This window comes from Mustela erminea, chromosome 11 (assembly GCF_009829155.1).
Source record: "Mustela erminea isolate mMusErm1 chromosome 11, mMusErm1.Pri, whole genome shotgun sequence".
NCBI lineage: Eukaryota > Metazoa > Chordata > Mammalia > Carnivora > Mustelidae > Mustela > Mustela erminea.
Window position 1 is genome coordinate 10,734,476 of NC_045624.1, and position 7,153 is coordinate 10,741,628.

General features: G+C 38.1%; 1 non-coding gene across 1 annotated transcript; it reads right to left on the bottom strand.

Annotated features, from left to right (window-relative positions):
• Nucleotides 1-6,020: 6,020 nt before the first annotated feature.
• LOC116569789 lies at nucleotides 6,021-6,203 on the bottom strand. Its single transcript, XR_004277202.1, has one exon. It is a non-coding gene; the product is annotated as a U2 spliceosomal RNA (small nuclear RNA).
• Nucleotides 6,204-7,153: the final 950 nt, after the last annotated feature.

The following is a 7,153-nucleotide window of genomic DNA, read 5'->3' on the forward strand; positions in this document are numbered from 1 at the left end:
GATTAGATGATTTATAAAGTTCTAAATCTCTCCAGATGGATCTGTACTTTCAGTGGGATTCAATTCAGAATCCCAGCAGGTTTTTTTAGTGTGTGGAAATTAATAATCTCATTTTAATGTTATATGAAATGCAAAAGGTCATGGAAATCTTGAGAAGGAAGAATGAGGTAGCAGTTACTCCATCATCAACACTTATCATAAAGCCACAGTAATTAAATCATCATAGTATTGGGGCAAAGATAAACAACCAGATCAACAGAACAATGTGATTAACTTGGAAATTCAGAAACACACGCATGCACTTGTATATGCACACTCAACCATGTCTAGCAAAGGAGGCACTGGTATTTAATAATGTGGTTCAGTTAACTATCCATGTGAAACAAAGTGAGAACATGGCCCCTACCTCACAGAAAACACCAATAAATTCCAGGTAGATTTTAGATCTAAATATGAGAGCTGAAAACCAACCTATCAGAATACAAATGAGAGGATCCTAAATGTAGCAAATACTCCTTACACAGAATCTAAACAAGCAGAAGATCATCTCATTACATCATATTACACCCACTGACCTGGATTCTCCTATTTTTCTTTTTGCATTTTTTTAATTTAAGAATAACATATTTTTACTTTAGTTCCATTGTTTAAAAAAACCCACACTCCTCAAAAGTGACTTAAAAAGTAAAAAGCATTTAAATTTTTAAAATTTTATAGCGCAGATGTTTTCACTGAATATGGTGCCAGATACAGAATAGAGATGAAGTAGAGAAACTCTGTAGTAGTGTTTTTTTATGTTGTGTGTGTGTGTGTGTGTGTGTGTGTGTGTGTGTACGCGCGCGTGGGTGTGTTTTACCATATTTCCACCATCTATACTTACTTCCTAACTTTAAGTGAAACTAGTGATCACATAATTCCATTCTAGGATCAACGTGTTCCCCTGGGGAACCTCACCCCTAGGATGAGGACTACCATCCTGTAAGAGCAAGCTTGAGACACCAAATAAGAAAAAGCTAATCAGGAACCTCTTCCAGCTTTACCGATTAAAAAAAAGATAATAATGGAATTTTATCAAATAACAATGGGATTTCTCCCTGATACTGATTAAGACTTCCCTCCTGGGCAGCATATAAAAGGAGCCCCCCTCCCCCCGCCCCCGTGTTATTACTTCCCTGGTTGGAAGATATTTCTAAGCCGTGGTACGATCAGATAATGCAGCCGGGGAAGAAATGACAGGTCAAGGAAAATTGTGTAAGACCTCTGGCTTCATCTTCTTCAATTGTAGAAAAAGGCAAATGGACTAGATAGCACTTATGCCCCTTTCGGTTTGATACCGTGAGTCACAGACATCTAATTCCATCTGCCTCTTCCCATACGTGAGACTGAGGAGGGCTTGTGAGAGCGTAGTGGTTAGTAATACTGGTATTACTGAGACCCCCAGCATAGTGGGAGAAAGGGGTCTCACAAAAGTGGCTTCTTCTTCTTCTCTTTAAACCTGATGATTTCTGCCATCCTTCTGCCTTGCTCTTCTGTTACTCATCAACCAGTGTCTCTAGAACGATTTATACAAAGGGAGGTGCTATTTCTGGTATATCTTTTAAACTCATCTTGAATATACAGGAAAACTCACAGAGATGGGCAAATGAGTCACCTCCTCCCTGAAGTGGGTTTGGTGGATGATGAGTCCCAGGTTTCCTTTCCACCTTGACCAAGAGGACAGTACTCAGGGCTGCTCAGGAGGTGTCTAGGTGGGAGGGCTATATGTTCTCATCACCTAAAAACAACCCATTCCCCAGAGGCATACCTGTGGCATTCAGGGAACACATTACAAAGTGTCTTCCCACCATCCTATGGCTTCCCTACACAGCAGTGTGAAACCTGTGCAGAGTTCTCCAGCTCTATTATCCAAGCGTGTACACATCTTTGTGCACCTGGTTATGCAGAAAAATGAGAACTCAGGAAGAATGGCATGAGTGATCCTACTCAGGAGAACATTGGCATGAAAATGTTGTAGACGCAAGTCATACTTGATGGCCTATGTCACATAGTACAAGCCTCAAATATTCAGACTTCTTATGGACTTGATTCTCAAGGGTGCCTGCTTCAATGTCCCCTCTTGGAATGGTTTAAATGTTATGATACATGGGTGCCCCTCATGGGGCTTGTTAAGGCAGCACCTCAAAGGACTATATCCTCCCTAGGGAGTGAATAATCTCTGTCTGTTGAAAAGTGTTACTGTAAAGTGAATTATCAAAACTTTCCATTGTACATATTTATTTTTACATGGAAACTCAGAGATTGAATCATGAATTTTTACATGAAACTCAGTACTTTCCTGTCTTCCTTTGATTATAAGCCACCCCTTAAACACTTGTCCATTTCTTTAACATTTCTTTTTCCATCCTGTACTTACAGAGGTAATTTTAATGCTTCTGTTCTAAGCCCTCAGGTGTTAGACTGAATTTAAATGGTGGGTGGCTTTGCCCGCCTCCACACATCTGGAGAAAAACACGTAACCCTGACGACTCAGGCCACTTTAAGTTCATGACTGTTCACATCAATTTGGTCCTTGATGCCACCAGAACTCATCCTGTTTCCCTAGTCTTCTCTCTAAGATGATTTTTCTCCATATTTTCTCTCTTTAAACCTCCCATGAGTTCACCCACCCACAGTCCCAGCTACTGAGAGTCATTGGGAACACAGAAATGATCAGATAACAATTCACAATCTAACTAAAACACTGACCAGGGTCCTGGATCTGCATTCATTGCCGACTCCTCTGCTGTTACTGTGAAGTTACTGGTTTCGACCCTCATGAAGGACAGCCGCCACTTATACGGAGTCCTATCCCTTCTGCCTACTCAAGAACTCCTCTCCAGCAATTTGTCTCAAATGTCTTTGCTCCTATTCCGTTGAACACATCCAGTCAGCATGTGAAACTCTTTTTCTCCAAGACACTAATTATCTTGACTTTGCTAAACCCAATAACCAATTCTTCATGCTTATCTGCCTTGACCTGCCAGCACCATATAACTCAGTCAACAGTGCTCTCTCTTTGAAGCGTTCCTTTCCCTCCACTCTTATGCTGTTCTGCTCCCCCTGTGGTCCTTCTACCTTCCTGACTGATCCTTCTCTGTCTCCTTGGTGGGTTTCTCCTGATTTCCCCGACCTATGAACACTGGCATTTTTCAAGGTTTGTTCTTTGTACCTAGTTTCTGTCCATTTTCTATGGGACCTCATCAGTCCCAAGGATTTCACTGCATTTTACATGTTGATAACACTTCAATTCGTATGTCCCACCAGGTCTCTTCCCAAATGCAGTGTCCAGACTGAATGTTAGCCCAGTGCACGTCAAGTGAATCAGCGGTGCCCACTGACCTCCTGTCTCAAAAGAGTAAGTTCAACATCTTAAAATCCACTTAGATGACCCCAATTATTAGCTTCCTTTCATGCTTTCCTTCTGTTGCTTTTGAGAGAGTGCCTGCTTTATATGGAGACCGTTCCGCAGTACACATTAAGAAATGCACTTCTATACCCCTATGTCTTCTATTCTTTCTCTCTTCCCTTCTTCTAATTGTCTTTTGTGATTACTCTAATTCTATGTAATTTTTTACTGCTAATTAAAGTGTTAATTCAAAGTGTTAATTATATTCTCCGATGTTGATAAAATTTAGTCTTAATTCCATCATTTGGATGAGAGTGTAACAGTACAGGATCTATGACCTACCTAGGCTCTATGCCCAAAACATCAACATTTATTTTTTAATTTTTTAAAGATTTATTTATTTATTCTAGAGAGAATGAGCAAGTGTGGGAAGGGGCAGAGGGAGCTAGAGAGAAGCAGACTCCCAAATTGCAGCTCAGTGGGGGGTTTGACAGGAGGGGCTACATGCAGGGCTCAATCCCAGGACCCTGACATTAATGACCTAGTGAAAATCAGGAGCCAACTGCTTAACCCACTGAACCACCTAGATGCACTCAACATCAACATCAACATTTGTACACTAACTGCTATTTTTTTCCCCATGTATCTTACAGTGTTTTGTTCTTCTGTTCTTTCCTTCATTACTGGCCCCTTTTTGTTAAATATTTTGTAGTACAGTATTTAATTCTCTTGTTGTTTCTTTAATTCTCTTGTCATTTCAATACACACACACACACACACACACACACACATATCTGAGTTGTTTCCTTAGTGGCATTTTAATTTATAATAATATGACTCAGGTTAATGTCAACTTAATTTCAATAGTTTACCAATTCTTTGCTCTTTTATTGCTTCAACCTTATTTTCTCCCTCCAGAGATTGTAGAAATGCTGGTTTCCATGACAATTGCAGAGCTGTTGGTTTTCAAGGATATTGCAAAGCTGGGGAGTTTGAGATGGAAACACAGCAAGTTTAACCATCCTAAAGTTCATGGTTCTTAACAAGATCAGCAGTTATTGCATGCACACTCCCTAGATTATTGTCTCCCCTGACTACCCCCAGCTCTGAAAGAATTGATTTCTACAAATTTGTCACTGTACTTTTTTCTTTATGGAGCAGAGGATTTTTGGAGATCCTTACTACGTTATTTCTATTGAACAGTGCTTATAATTTTTTGAAGAGAAAGCATATTTCCTGTCTCCACAGATAACATACAGCTGCTCTTCACAGCTTATATGAATAAGCTTACAAAAAAGGAAAGAAACTTTTCTAGCCCTTCACATGTCTAACTCTTGTCTGTTTAGAAACCTTATTTAACTAAGGTTTCTGATGACTTCTCCAAACTTTATTGCACTTGGTGTTTAAAACATGAAGTTAGGGAACAGTTAGCATGGATGAGATTCCTTTTTTCTCTTTTGAATTCAATCTATTAATCATCAACATGGTTTGGTGATTGAAGAATACATATATCTGCATCTATATATAGATACAGATATAGATATAGATATAGATATAGATCACAATAAATCCATACTGTCCATAATGGTATTTATTTTCATATTACTTTAATTTTTAAGGTAAATTTTGCTTATATGATTATTTTAGAGCATCTCAGAGAAGTGCAATCCTTGGCAAATTTATAAATAGTTTTGTTGTGGTCATTGTGCTTTCATAAAATGAACATTAACTTGAAAATATCTAGGATATTAGTTTTGTGTAATGATACTAGAGATGTTGTTTCTTTCCAAAAGATCTCAATAAAAAACTTTGACAATTAAGAAAAAAATTTTTTTTCCAAACTTAAAATAAACTCTTTGTCATGGTGAAGAATTTTCTAGTAGCTGCTTAAGTGGTATTTTTTTTTTAAATAAACATATAATGTATTTTTAGCCCCAGGGGTACAAGTCTGTGACTCGCCAGGTTTACACACTTCACAGCACTCACCACAGCACACACCCCCACAATGTCCATAACCCAAAAATGATTTGTACCAAACAATGCTTGGCTGTCTGCTAATTAATATTCATTTGGCTATTTCACTTCTTTATTAGTTTGCTAGGGCTGCCATAACAAAATACCACAGTATGGGATGCATAAGCAATAGAAGTTTGTTTCCTCACAGTCCTGAGGGTTAGTAGTCAGTCTGAGATTTTGGTGTGGACCATGTTGGTTCCTTCCAAAGTCTGTCTTCTTGTAGATGGCTATCTTCTCCTTGAGTCTTCACTTGTTTATGTCTGTGTCCTAATCTCTTTTTATAAGGACACCAGCTGTATTGTTTAGAGCTACTCTATATACCTCATGTTGATATATTTACCTCTATAAAACCCAGTCACCAAAAAGTCCCCCCTTTGAGGTATTACAAGACCATGATTTCAACATATAAATTTGAGTGAACACAATTCAGTCCAACCCAGCTAATTACTCACTTTTAAGACAATGAAACCTTATCACATGGTATCTATGATTAGCAACCACAAATCAATTTCCTTAACATTTACTTCTCAGGTACATGACTTGATATTTCAGAATCACATCTTTTGGAATACGGTTCAGGATTATATTGCCCCAGTTCTTACTTACCAATAAATAGAGACTTCAGTAATAAAAACAAAACTGTTAACAGGAGCATTTTGCCATTTAGGTGAATTACATATAAAGGCCCTTGCCTTTATATGTATTTCAACTCTTCAAACTGGCCACATTATTTTCATGCTGCTTTAACCATTAATGAGATCAATTTCTACACTTGATCTTAGCCAAAAGGCTGAGAAGCGATAATAAGATCAATTTCTCACAAAATTTTTATTTGATAATATTTAATGATTTGTTGAGCAAGGTGAAGTCACTAAGATAACTGGAAATGAATTAGGCTTCAGATGAGGGTGTTTAGGAAGTAAACACCAATAGTACAGAGTTGTGCTCCTTGAGGAAAAGAAATACACAAAATGAGCTCACATTCACAGAGGCTTTCTTCCAGAAGATATTCCCAAACAGTGGCTGTAAAAGTAGAGTCCAAGCAGAAAGGGGCAGTCTTGTTGGGTGCAAGCAACAGAAACGGGAGTTACAGAAAAATAAGAGAACTGGGAATTGAGTTGGCCTAGATAAGTGCAAGAGGAAGGAACTCTGTGAGAGGAGCGGGGAATTTTCTTAGGCATTTCTTAGTCCTAAGTACATGGATGCTGAAACCTAGCAGAGACCAATGGCTGAAGTGCCGAAAGATGAGGAGAACTGAGAGGAGTTGAAAGGAGCTGAACAGACACTTCAGAAGTTGCAAAATGTTCAGGGGATTTTAGAATTACAGTCTAGCCAGGATGAAGAGCTCATCATAAAAACCTTGGTGTAGGCACAGAAATGATGCCTGAGCAGTAGGGGTAAAACCGAAATTGGATAGTTTTAGCCAACTTAAAATGGATTCCCAAGAGAAACAAGGTGGTCTTCAACAAATTCACTGCTTATTCAGGGAAATCAAAACATATCAATAATCTTTATAGGAGTATGACATAATTTACAGCTTCTAAAACGAATCATTTCACACAAGGAAAAGTTATCCATAATCAAGAAGTAAAATAGTCAACAGTAGAGATACCAGATAGAACAGATACTAAAGTTACAAATAAAAACTCAAATACCTATAATTTGTCAAAGGAAAGGGAAATGAAGATATAAAGAATAAAAAATGTAATATTTCAGTGAGGTATTAGAATCTACAGAAAGAATAAAATATTC